This window comes from Enhydra lutris, unplaced genomic scaffold (genome assembly GCF_002288905.1).
Source record: "Enhydra lutris kenyoni isolate GAN:26980312 unplaced genomic scaffold, ASM228890v2 scaffoldscaffold23, whole genome shotgun sequence".
NCBI lineage: Eukaryota > Metazoa > Chordata > Mammalia > Carnivora > Mustelidae > Enhydra > Enhydra lutris.
The window spans coordinates 13,477,594-13,491,003 of record NW_019154107.1 but is presented as its reverse complement, the minus strand read 5'-3'; the positions used below and the strand labels follow the sequence as shown (position 1 = coordinate 13,491,003).

At 36.4% G+C, this 13,410-nt stretch overlaps 1 protein-coding gene across 1 annotated transcript in view; it reads left to right on the top strand.

Annotated features, from left to right (window-relative positions):
- LOC111150534 (dystrophin) overlaps window positions 1–13,410 on the top strand; it is a 2,087,545-nt gene that overhangs the window by 1,464,907 nt on the left and 609,228 nt on the right. The gene's annotated exons all lie outside the window — the stretch shown is intronic.

The window sequence follows — 13,410 nt, the reverse complement described above, 5'->3', positions numbered from 1 at the left end:
AAGCACCTCCTCTTCCATCCTCCTAGGTGTCTGAATGGGAAAGTCCCGGTGGGTCCTCATGAGTACAGATTCCCAGGAGTCTGGGTTCTTATGGGTCTGGGGTCCGAGCCATCAGGGGGCAGGTACCAGCTGTTCCAGTGGTGCCCAGGATACACTAGCCAGACTGGTGAAGGGAGTGGGAGGGGGCCTTCTTGCCAGAAGATGAGGAAGCCCAATGGGAAAATAGTGCTTCTGGGGGACATGAATATGGGTTAGAGTGAGTAAGATGTTGCTGCTGCAAAGGCATGGAGCAGCAGTTCCCAGACACAGTCAGCATGGTGGACGATGCTTTCTACCTGAAGCAGTGGCACTCCTACAACATCTCCATCTGGAATACCACAGATTTTCATGGTCCTCCTGTCCTCTGCCTGCTAGCCTAGAAGATTCCAGCATTCATTACAAAGGTAGAGAGAAGGCAGGCCAACTCCAGATTTTCAGATCCACAGAGTAATACAACAGTGAGCTCCCTGGGTTTTCTTTTTGCCTCATTTATCCCAGACTTAGAACTGAAGAAGCCAGAAATTCAGAAATGCCAAAGGGCACAGACAAACCAAAATTAAAAATCTATTCTTTCACCAAAGGATCAGGAAACAGGTAGCCTAGTAAGACCAACCTTTTAGACAATAACTGTTGTACTCCAGCCAAACACTCAGAAAGAACTGGAGCACCCCCGTCCCCACCATCAAGGACTTGTAAGAGCTGGAGCTTTCAACCCCACTGGGTGGTAATGGGCCTTCTAACTTCATGGTGCCAGGGGAGGCTGCATGGTGAGTTTGGACTTCTGCCTGCCTCCACCTCTCAGGAAAGAGAAAGTACCTGCCCCAGCCCCCCCTTAGCCCTTGCTGGAATGAAGGAGCCAGCTTAAATGGAAGGTTTAAGTAAGATCCAGTGCCTCATAGCATAGGATGGAAATGTCCAGGTTTCAATAAAAAAAAAAAACACTCATCATACAAGAACCAGGAAGATCTCCAGCTGAGTCCAAAAAAAGACAATCACTAGATGCCAACCCAGGGCTGACAGAGATGATAGAGTTAGCTGAGAAGGACTTTAAAGCAGCCATCCTAAGAATGCTTCAGGGAACAATCACTAACACTTAAACAAATGGTTAAAAAAAAGTCTCAGCAGAAGCAAATTTGAAGGAGACCCAAATGGAAATTTCTGAACTGAAAAAAAAAAATGCAATAACCAAAATAAAGGGCTAAGTGGGTGGACTTGACAGCCAAGCGGAGGGGAGAGAGAAGAAGTAGCTGTGAAGGTAGAGCAATGAATACTAGCCAACCTGAAATACAGAGAGAAAATAGAGGAAAGTGAACAGAGCCTCCAAGGCCTATGGGACAGCAGATCCAATACTGTGCCATCACAGTTATGAAAGGAGAGGAGTAAGGTTGGGGCTGACATAGTCCTAGAAGAAATAATGGCCAAGAACTTCCCAAGTTTGACCACAGACATAAACATGCAGATTCCAGAAGCTGAGAGGACCCCAAACAGGATAAACCAAAAAAGATCCTTGTCAAGACACATCATAATTAAGCTCTGAAAACTAAGGACAAGGAAAAAATCTTGAAAGTAGCCAGAAAGGGAGAAAGTCAGAATGACAGTGGATATCAGATCAGACACCATCGTGGTCAGAAAGAAGAGGCATCTTTTTCAAGTACTGAGCCAAAAATGAAGAATACTGATACATAGTTCTTACCCATCTTTTGTCCCAGGGAGTGATTCCTGAAAGACATGCTTCTGTTGCATATGCTGCAGTGTTTACTCAGGACTTTTCACTTGCTCTTTTCTTTAAATTACAGAGAATATTAAGTATGAAATACATACTTAATGTACTTAATATGCTATTTAGTTAACCCTGGAAGGTTTTATTTTTCCACATGAATTTTAAAAGGTTTCGACATTGTAGTTTAAAAATTGACAACAATTTTTGCTTTGTAATAGTTTTTGGTATAATTGTCTTGGTTTTTTTTTTTTAAGATTATATTTGTTTATTTATTTAGAGAGCACAGGAGTGGGGGGCGGATGGGGGGCGGCAGAGAGAGAGGGAGAGGAAGAGAATCCCCAGCAAAGTTCACACTAAACAGGAGCCCGTTTTGGGGTAATCCCCCAACCCTGAGATCATGACCTGATCTGAAACCAAGACTCAGACATTTAACCGCGTGAGCCACCCAGGTGCCCTGGTTTTGTTTGATTTTTAAGTAAGGTTTATTAAATGTTTGCTTATAGGCCGTCAAATTCATTTTTTTAATGTATAGTTAGGAGTTTTGACAAGTATATGCAGTTGTATAACCAAAATCAAAATATAAACCATTTCCATCATTTAAAAAATAATTATAAAATCAATTAATTATAGTTTAAAAATCACTTCAGTTGCACTAGCTGCATTTCAAATAGCACGTGTGACTAGCGACTACCATTTTGAACAGCACATATGCAGAACATTTCCATCCCTGTTCAAAGTACTGTTGGCCAGGGCTGCTGTAAATATCTGTAACACACATGTACTCTGTTTAAATTTATTTCAGTTATCAATAAAATAAAATTAAGGAAAATATATTATCCATTTCTTTCTTTTTGCTTCTATATATTTTCTAATTGAAGAAAGAGAAAGCAGTTACTTTGACAATAACTTAATTAGCCTGCCATATTCTGGAAGAGATCCATTAGCATCAATATACATAGTGTTAGGTCATCAATTTTAATATTCTGAATTATAAAGATCCAAACACACCCACAGAGTTCAAGGTAAAACATAAGCACTTAAAAGATTACCACTGCTAACATGATCAAATAGGAAATGAGTAATGTGGCTCATTTAATATAAAATTTTTTTAAAAGAGCACATTTATGGTTTTATCCCCCTTGTTTGTATTGCCCTTCTCCTCTCATCTTAAAGCTGCTTTGCATGTGCTTGGTCATACATGTTGTCTTTATTGCAGCACTATCCCAAGGCCCAGGCCCTAGACTTTTCCTTCTTCATCACCACACGCTCCAACAAGAACAGCCCCTCATGCCTCTCATAATTTCAGTTGTCTATTTTTGCTGCAAAAAAATGGAAAATGATGAATTTTAAGATTTTCACTAGGAAATACACTATTGTTCTTAGGGGCTAGTATATCTCAAGATTTCCTCAGACATTAACTCCATCAGATGTTAACAGATGTTCCTCATGAAAAAGTCAAATAAACTGAGAAACATGCATGGACTTTGCCCGTCATAGGGATCTGTAGTGTACATCACCATAGCAAAGTCACTGAAAAGTCCTGCAGGAATGTTAGCACTGTTTAGCTCAGCATTTCTGCATGGAATTTGTTTGTATGGAACATCTTGAGGAGCACAGTTTAGAGAATGTTAACTTATGTTATTCAAAATAGCATATCTCTGTGAGTCACTTGATTTCTCTATATGCATTTGTTTTTACAAAATTAATCTTTTAGAATTCTTGTCTTTTTTTTTTTTTTAAAGATTTTATTTATTTATTTGACAGAGAGATCACAAGCAGGCAGAGAGGCAGGCAGAGAGAGAGGAGGAAGCAGGCTCCCTGCTGAGCAGAGAGCCCGATGCGGGGCTCGATCCCAGGACTCTGAGATCATGACCCGAGCCGAAGGCAGCGGCTTAACCCACTGAGCCACCCAGGCACCCCAGAATTCTTGTCTTTTAACACTGTCTATAATTTAGAAAGTTGTTATAAGGATGGCATTTATGCCTCCCATTGTGATCTATACCAGGGACCAAGTAACAAGGCTTTCTCCAGAATGAATAACTGAGGGAAAGAATTTAGAACAGTTTCCTATAAAATCAGTGTTGTCTGTAAAGATATATTTATATATTACATATAATTTATTTTTAAATATTGATTATTAAAACCTGTATGAGTTTTAGAAAGAAGCACACAATATAGAGGATCATTTAAAGGCATTAAATGCCTATATACATTTTAGCATTTTTCCATGTAATGTCTAAAAAACCAAAAGCACACATTTTTCATGTTGTTTTGTTGTTGTTAAGTGGAAACACTTGTCTCTTCCTTTGACTGTTCAGTTACAGAGATCCTTAATGGGAATATATAAGAACCATATATTCTATTTATATTTATTTTCTCTCATTCTTTAAAAGTTAATATTTTATTGATGTTTTCCAAAATACCTACTGTATTAATGAAGTTGTACATGTATAAAATTTGAGTAAGTAGGGATTGGTATGTATGGGCCATAATTTTTTAAATAGTAAGTGTGCTCAGACAGAAAAATGTGGAGACTACTGCTTCTCAGTGTGTCAAATGTCAGCTATCCCTGGGCCTGTAAGTAGTCACCATTGGTAATTCTGATTCTAGTACTAATTGTTTTCTCAGAAGAACCTATCATATGACATGATGGATCTTAAGTAGACTTAGCTGAAATGGAGGTTTCACTCACTTATTTTCTTTAACTCCTGTTTACACTGAATAGGAAAGTACTTTATCAATAAAAAGCAGAGAGCTTATAATCGCAGATATTCCCCAAAGTTTGTCTCTTTAAATATGTATTTTACGGGGCTCGTGGGTGACTCAGTGAGTTAAGCCTCTGCCCTGGGCTCAGGTCATGATCTCAGGATCCTGGGATCAAGCCCCACATCCAGCTCCCTGCTCGTCAGAGAGCCTGCTTCTCCCTCTCTCTCTGCCCTTCTTCCCCACTTGTGATCACCCCCTCTCTATGTCTTTCTCTCAAATCATAGAAATTTTAAAAATAAAAATAAATAAATAAATAAATAACTATGTATTTTATAACTAGGAGACATGTTCTAGTTTATTTCTCTTCTTTGTTTGACTCTTAAAGCTTAGGTTTCAAAGTAAAAGTTAATTTGTTTTAAATGACCTAGAAATACCCTTTACTTGGCTAGCTTCCAAATTGCATCGTATCTAGTTTTAAATTTTTGTATTAAATTTTTTATCCAATATTTAAGTCATATAAAATGTGTCAGATCTCCTTCTTTAAAAAAAATATATATATTAATTCCTTACATTGGAAAGTTCTTCAGATAATTTAGGGGTTGTGATTTTAAGTGCTGTAAGGCTGGAGGCAGAGGTGTGGGAGGCTGATTATTTTTTGATAATTTTGTCTTTTGGTCTCCCAGTACACACCTGCTTATTTCGGATAACCTCTAATTATGTGGCAACTCTCTGTAAGTGATCATGATACTGACTAGCATTTTTCAACATCTTGTTTTTTGGTTTTATTTTTCAAGGTATAATCCTAACACTAAAGCCCTGTTTTGCTTCTTTTTCTTCCCTCAGTTTTATTTATATTTTGGTGTTAGGACTAGGGCACCTATAATTCTTTCAGGGAATAGGATATAGAACTGAACTGCGAATTCTCTAAAGCTGAGATGAAATTTTTTTTTTTACCATCATCACAAACTCTGTGCAGATGTCAATTAGAGTTTTCCCATTAGAAGACCAATTCCTTGCCCCCCAATATTATTACTATCTAATCATTCTATCGTATTCTTAAAATCTACTATTAAAAATGAACTTATTTGGTTTTGAGTATTAAGTCTAATTATTTTCTGTTGACATGAAAAGATACTAGGATAATTCTTTATAAAGTTACAAATGAATTCTTTCTCAACTCTAAAGCATAAGAAATGTTCTGTATCTTCATTTTTTTCTAAATCAGATAAAATGTGGCTCAAAATCTTTCTTCTAGATAGTTGGGGAATTCACTGTTATGGTTACTTTTCAAGGTTCCCCATTCCATTGGTGTCCTTCAAGAGTTTTTGAAAGGCCTTTGAGTATACAGAAAAGAAATCTCCTGGTGGATATAACAAGTCTGCCCTTTTTTCCTTGCCTAGGGGTCTCAGTTATTCTAGATCATTTTCTAAAATCCAAGGTTTTTTAAAACAAAGAACTCTTAACCCTTTTTGAGGGCAAGGAAATCCAGACTTCAGGGACATAGCCATACCTGCCATCTAAAAGTGAAAAAGGAAATATACCTCTTAGTCATTTTTAAAGACATAACACAGTTACTTTTGCAGGCTGGTTATCTTGCAACCCCATTCATCAAGTTTTAGCAGGTTGCTGGCTAAAAGTCGGAAAGAATGCAACAAAGGGAAGCTAAAGAATCCTAAGGGGGATGAGATCTATAATGTTAGTTACTTCTGTCTATGAGATTGTCACAGGTAGGTGGCAGTTTAAGGGCACTTGCCAATCATACTGAGCTTACAAAGAGCAAGAATGTGGCTGATTTTAAAACTCAGCTTATAGTCTATCTTATGATTTGTTGCCTAAATCATAATATTCACAAGAAGGAAAATATGTGCCATTATTAATGATGCCAGAGAATAAGGGTTAATAAGCTTGTCCAGGATAAACTGGATATACAGTCACCTTATATATAGATAAAGTTAAGTAAGTGTCAATACTTTACAAACTGAATTTTTTGATCTATGGACTCTTTCTTGCAAAGCTTTATGTTAAGTCAACATTGTTTACAATCTATTTGAAAAAAACAAAAAGTAAGCATGCAATTGAAGTATGATGAAATATATTCTATGATCAGGTATATTCCTTTAAATTAAATCTGACAATACATGAGGATATCATCAATTGCAACTAATATAAAATCCAAATCAAACTGACTTTAAGAAGAAAGAAAATTATTGGCTTATGAAATGGAACTGTTATGTGGGCTTCAGGCATGGCATACCCAAGACCCCAGCTCATTGCTCAGTTTTGCCTTTCAACAATTTCATAACTGTTATAGGATATATTTTGCATACCATACTATATTAAAAAGGAAAAAAAAACTTTCCTTTCTTGACCTTCAAATGAAAGTGCCAAGCTTCTGTGTGATTGGACTAGCTTAAGTCATACACTCACACCTAAACAAATCACTGTGGCAAGGAGGATGGAAGTTTCCACCCTCATTCCTTGGTTTTACAGAATGAGATATTTTAAAGGTTAACGGTGTACCTATTCTAGTCACTATTCCATATCAAGAAAGATTTCCCAGAGAAATCAATATTTAAATGAAAGGTAATTTCTTTATAAACAAACTAACCATCTTATATTCAGGGTTCATTTTTTGTTTCATTAAATTTTCCTATTTCTCAGTAGCATTATATAAGTAATTGTGGAATTTAAAAGCTGGAAAAAGAAAAAAGACACAGAATGCCATCTCTTTTCTCATTTCCAAAGGAATCGAAATGAACATACATATTCATTTTCTTTCATTAAATGTCTCGAGAAATATAATGTATCACATAAACATGTATAAACAAGGATTCTCAACACCGAAAAACAGGAAAAATTTTGTCATTACATTCATTGAAATACCTTATTTCATTCTTTTTTTATCCTTTCTCAAGTCTTTGATGACATCTCCAAATGTCAGCTTTAATTCATAAGAAAAATTGAGCAAAGAATAGTGTTGTTGTAATTTGGCCACTCCACCCTCTCCTCAAATATAGAGGGACTTGAATAATATGTGAACATGGGTCCTGCTTTTTCTCATATTTGCAGAAATGGCATGAGCTTTTCTGGAGTCAGACATCTAGAAGTTTGCCTTATGTGTTACGGGCAAGCTACACAACTTCTACAATTCTCAGTTTGAGTGTTTGTAAAACTGGGATAGAAAACTCTTTGTTGGGGCACCTGGGTGGCTCAGTGGGTTGAGCCTCTGCCTTCAGCTCAGGTCGTGATCTCAGGGTCCTGGGATGGAGCCCCGCATCGGGTTCTCTGCTCAGTGGGGAGCCTGCTTCCCCCTCTGTCTCTGCCTGCCTCTCTGCCTACTTGTGATCTCTCTCTTTATCTGTGTCAAATAAATAAATAAAATCTTTTTAAAAAAAGAAAGAAAGAAAACTCTTTGTCACAGTGTAGTTATCAGGATGAAAAGCATGCTTTAAGATCTTTGTAAATAAATCTCAACTCTGCAGTTGTATTTATTCTACCTTTGTGTTACTTTTCATCACATTTTCTTTTTGCTGTAATGTAACAGTGGTATTTTACATCATTCATCAAAGTAGACAAGTAAAGTCATTCTTTAAAACAAATAATTAATTTTAGAGGATTCAGTAGGTTTGTGTGGTGGTTCCTCTTGCTAATCGCAGCAGTTAGCCTTGGTGAAAATGATAGACACTTGAAAAACCAATTAATCATGATGGCTATTTTTGTAGCATAAATAAATCAAATTTTCAAATCTGAGATGGAATCAAAAGGGCAATGGTAGTGTTTCAAAGCTCCTTGTCATTTGATGCTACAAACTTTTAAAAAGAGAGAAACTTGTTTTACTCAAATTGTTGTCCAAGTGCTTCAGAAAATGTGTGTTTTCCTAATAGATGAGAATTTTTTACTTGGATTAGGAAGAAATGCTTGGAGAATAGGGGGAAGAGTATGTTCTGTTGAAACAGGTTTTTAGACAGTGGAGTATGATAAGTATGCCTCAAGTCAAAGATGAGATGGCTTTGAGAAACTCAGTGGCTGGAGATAGGTGTATTTGAGCCCAGGGTGGTATGCAAGGATATTTGCACCTTCTTTGCCCTTCCTTCTTCTAAATCATTCTTACCTTAAATCTCCAATTACTTGCTGAAGGGGGAATGGGAAGTAAATGTGCATGTTATTATAGGAAAGTTCTGCTATGAAGAACTATGGAGACTTTTAGAACAGAACTGTTCTGGATGTTAATGCAAATTGCCTAGTGTTTATTTACTAAAAGATAATGTCACACCTTGGGTTTCTGGGAAGCTGTCGCTGAGATGCAGGTGAGCATACCAGAGTTTACTTGTGAGTGCTCTTGGGGTCAACAAAAGAGGGCAGAAGGAGAAGCTGAGCTGTGAAGCATTCCTAGTAGGGGTCTCATGTGACCTGAAGCTGAAGGGACCCTTCAGAATTGTTATGATTTGGGGAGAGAGGACCAGCCCTTTATAACTTCATGTCTAGTTACTCATTGGAGATGAGCTTTCAGGGAGGGAAATATAAATTTGTGAGAGACGATGCTCTTCAGCCAAGGCAATTCCTAGAAGGGAGTTGACAAGCTGAAGGTTATCTACCAGAAGCACTACTAGCAGCTAGGGAAGTAACTCCCTCATTTCTGAAGGGGAATCTGGGAAGCATATTACAGCTTCTCAGTGCAGATAAGTTCATTATTTCAGATAGAGTTCAGCTGGATAAAAAATTAAATGTCCAGAATTGAATAGATTGCTAAAACAAAATTGTATTTTATTTTATGCCAATATTTACTGGATGATATTGTTTTGTTGCAATATTTATTGCATACCCAAGTACCCATATATTACTTTATAGAAACACATACCACATATATTTCTGTGAAGATTATACATACCTATATGGAGTGTTATGGGAGGAGACATAGATAGATAGATAAATAGATAAATAGATAGATATGGCTATAGATATATATAGTCTGTATAGTTATATATATATGGCAAAATCTTGGGATGCTAAGTAAGTGTTACCCTCCCTATCAGGTGTTATGATTACAGTCTATAAGAAAGGTTCACTTAAGGCAGTAATAGATATACATAAATCTGTGTATTTGTGTGTGTGTATATATATATCACTGATATAAATATTTATAATTACATATAATAAAGAGAATTGTCTCTGGATGGGTAGGGTTATGGGTGTTACTTATGCTGTTTTACAGAATGATGTTTCTATATAGTGTTATGAATGTGTACTATTTCTTTATATCAAGTAAAAACAGGAAAAGAAAATTTAAATGATCACTATGGAAAAGAATTCCAATGTATGATATTTAGATTTGTTCAATTTTTCCATTAAAAATATTGAATAATAGAAATAAATATAAGAATACAAAAAAAGGAACAGATTTTGAAAAATGCAAAGAAATACTTAAAGACACAGAATTGTTGCTGAGCTGTCATTATTGAAACATAATAGCATCTGGCTTTGGCCAAATGGCTTCTGGCAAACTCCTTTTGGCCAAAACATGTTGGGCCAAATAATATGCTACTATAAAATTCTGGGCACTTATACCTACCATTTATTTTGCCCTAGTATATACCAGGCACTGGACTATGCACATGGCATTTAATGTGTTTAATCCTCTCAAATATAGTGCACACTAACTGATATTATGCTTGTTTCATGAAGGAAGTGATTCAGAAAGGTTAAGTTAGTTGCCCAAAGCAAAACCATTGATAAAAGCTGGATTCCAACCCAGAATTATTGGCAAGAAACCATGTTCATACACACACACACACACACACACACACATACATATATATTTGCATACACAAGTTACATATATAACATATATTTATATTGAACCTTAGTATTGAAAAATACTCTTTAGGACATATCTGGGGAATAGAAAGAGTAGGGATGAAAATGTGTTTGTTTCAGAAAGAAGATACATTTAAATAGGCTTTCTTATGATCTTCAACTGTCCTTTGAAAAAATATACTGAGGGAAGCAATAATAGGGAATCTGAATCTTGAGCAGAAAAACAACAGAGAACTTGTCAAAGAGCTAAGATAAAAATGTCAAAGAATGGAATAATTTTGCAGCCTAGATAGGCACCCATAGGGTAAGAAAAATTGGTTTCACCACGGTATTCATCTCCATAAACTAATGTCCAGTATCCAGCTATGATCAAGCTCATTCTTCCCCTTTACCACCCCTTACCACAATATGCATCTCATAGGATAATTATATAGATATCTGTCTGTGTTCTTAACTAAATGACTAGGCCCCAGTTCTTGTTTGGATTGGGGGGGGTGATAATATAAGTAATAATAGATGAAAGACAAGGCAGAATTGTGAAATTATTCAATTGATAGAAATGATGCAAAGAGGTAGAATGAAATCTTTAAAGATCTGGTTATTAAAGCATGTTTGACAAATACAACCATGAGGAAATCAAAAGAGAATTTTTTCAGGTTTTTATTTTAATTCCAGTTAGTGTACATACAGTGTAGTATCAGTTTCAGGTGTACAATTTAGTGACTCAGCACTTCCATGCAACACCTGGTGCCCATCACAAGTGCCCTCCTTAATCCTCATCACATATTAAAAAAAGAGAGAAAATTTTAATGTTATACTACAAGAACAAAATTAAATCCATTATTGAATGGAAGTTAGTGAGGATTACAGGGAACTATTGTTTTTGAACTGATCATACTTCACTGAAGAATAATAAATTTTAGAGGCACCTGGGTGGCTCAGTTGGTTAAGCATCTACCTTCGGCTCAGGTCATGATCCCAGGACTCTGGGATTGAGCCCCAGGTCAGGCACTCTGCTCAGCAGAAGCCTGCTTCTCCCTCTCCCTGCTGCTTCTCCTACTTGTGCTTGCTCACTCTACAAGTAAATAAATAAACTCTTTTTTAAAAATGAATAATAAATGTTAAAGTGTGTGGCTTGCACAGTATTATTGTCCTAGGTCAATATTGTTATGCACAGCTGTTAGATTATTTTTGGTAGCTAGCAGTAGCAGAAGCTTAGTATGGTAAGTAATAGTTACTCTTCCCCACCGTCACTATCATTTATTATGAGCACAATCTGTGTAAAAGGTTTACTCCAGGAAAATATGCAAATATTCTAAAATTTAAAGGTAGGATTCAATTAACCTTATAGAGGGTATCATGTAATCAGAATCTTTGGATTCAGTGTAGAGATACAGTATGGTTTGGACTTCAAAATTTGGGTACCATTCCAAAAAGTACAGGATCAGTACTTGCTAGATTTTTGTATCTGGTCCTAGTAAAGATGAGGAGTATCTCTAACATATTTTAACCTGAACATGTATCTTGAATAACAGTAATCTCATAAATGAAAATTCGTTTCTAACATTCATTTCGCTCATTAGCAAGGCCTCTGGTGTTGACTGTGATTAAAATGGTTAAAATGCTTGTAGCACCTGCCGCAGGAATCTGACCTTTCTGATTAAAGTCTGACCCCATCCCCCGTATGAATTCCTGACTGAGGCAACTGACTGCTAACACATTCATACTATCACATATAAAATATATGTGCTAAAGAATCTTAAAGTAATTATAGACTTCATAACATACAATTCATAATTTTTTTACCTTGAAAGATGATTTTTGAGTTTTGTTTTATTTTACCACAGACATTTTTAACATGCATCAAATCAAGAGTTTTCAATAATTCATAATCTCCAATGTCAAATTTCTTGTCTAACTTATCCTCCTTACAGAAGTCACCACGGGCAGTTGAAATATGTACGTGTCAGTTTGCCTTGATTTAGGATATTCAGGCTTAAGAATATATCTGTCTAGTAAACAAGCCAACTCTGTGTCAACTAGTTTTTTAAAATTTTTTTAAAGATCAATTTATTTTAGAGAGAGAGAACATGGTCATACACACATGTGCACACATGCACACAATCAGAAGGAGGAGCAGAGGGAGAGAATCTTAAAGCAGACTCCCCACTGAGTGCAGAACTTAATGCAGGGCTCAATTCCAGGACCTTGAGATCATGACCTGAGCTAAAACCGGGAGTCGGCTGCTTAACCTGCCGAACCACCCAGGCGCCCCTGTGTCAACAAGTATTTTTGCCCGGGTTTTGTCCTTATGCATAAGTATTTTAAGTGATACATGTCTTTCAACTTTGTACCCTACCTATATGAGAAATTTGATTATTTTTAGTGGTCTAACAATAAAACAAAGCATGAAGCCCCCAAAATTCGTTGTATATATTCAGAAGAGGCAACCCTTTTGTTTTGGTTCAATCACAAATAAAGTGTTATTATGTGAGAATATCTCCCTGGCTTGTATGGGAGTAATGGGGCATGGGATTTACAGATTCCACAATAACTGAGAGATTGAAAAGATATGTAGCTCTTCCCTACAACTTTGCTTAATGAAACCCTCAGTATTGCTGTGAAAAGAGCTTATTGTTTGCTTTTCATGCAAAACATCTTAGTTTTTATTTGTTTATCTAATAGTCTAATTTAGAATAATGTAGTCTTGTTTTCTGCTACTGTTGTGAAGTAGGAAGCAGAAAATGCTAACAGGAAATAGATGAGCGAGTATCCCATAAATCAGAGTTCATTCTTTCTCTTTCCCTTCCTTTCCCCTTCTTCCCTTCCTTCTTTGTCTTCTTTCCTTCCTTTCTTCCTTTGTTTCCTTCTTTGTTTTCTTCTTTCTTCCCTTTCTCCTTTTCTCTCTTCCTGTTGATCTATCTATATTTTCGGCTTTGTCAATACAAGAATCATTGATTGTAAACAAACTGGCTGATAGTGAATTTTTTCTGAAGTCACGTGAGATGGTAAGTGTCCTGGCGCTCTGCGTTTGGGTTAGGGCTTTGGAGTAGCACCTTTATTTGCTGTTCTCAGTCTCCCAACTCTGTGACTAATTCCAAGGTAGACAAAGGTTATGATCTTAACTAGTT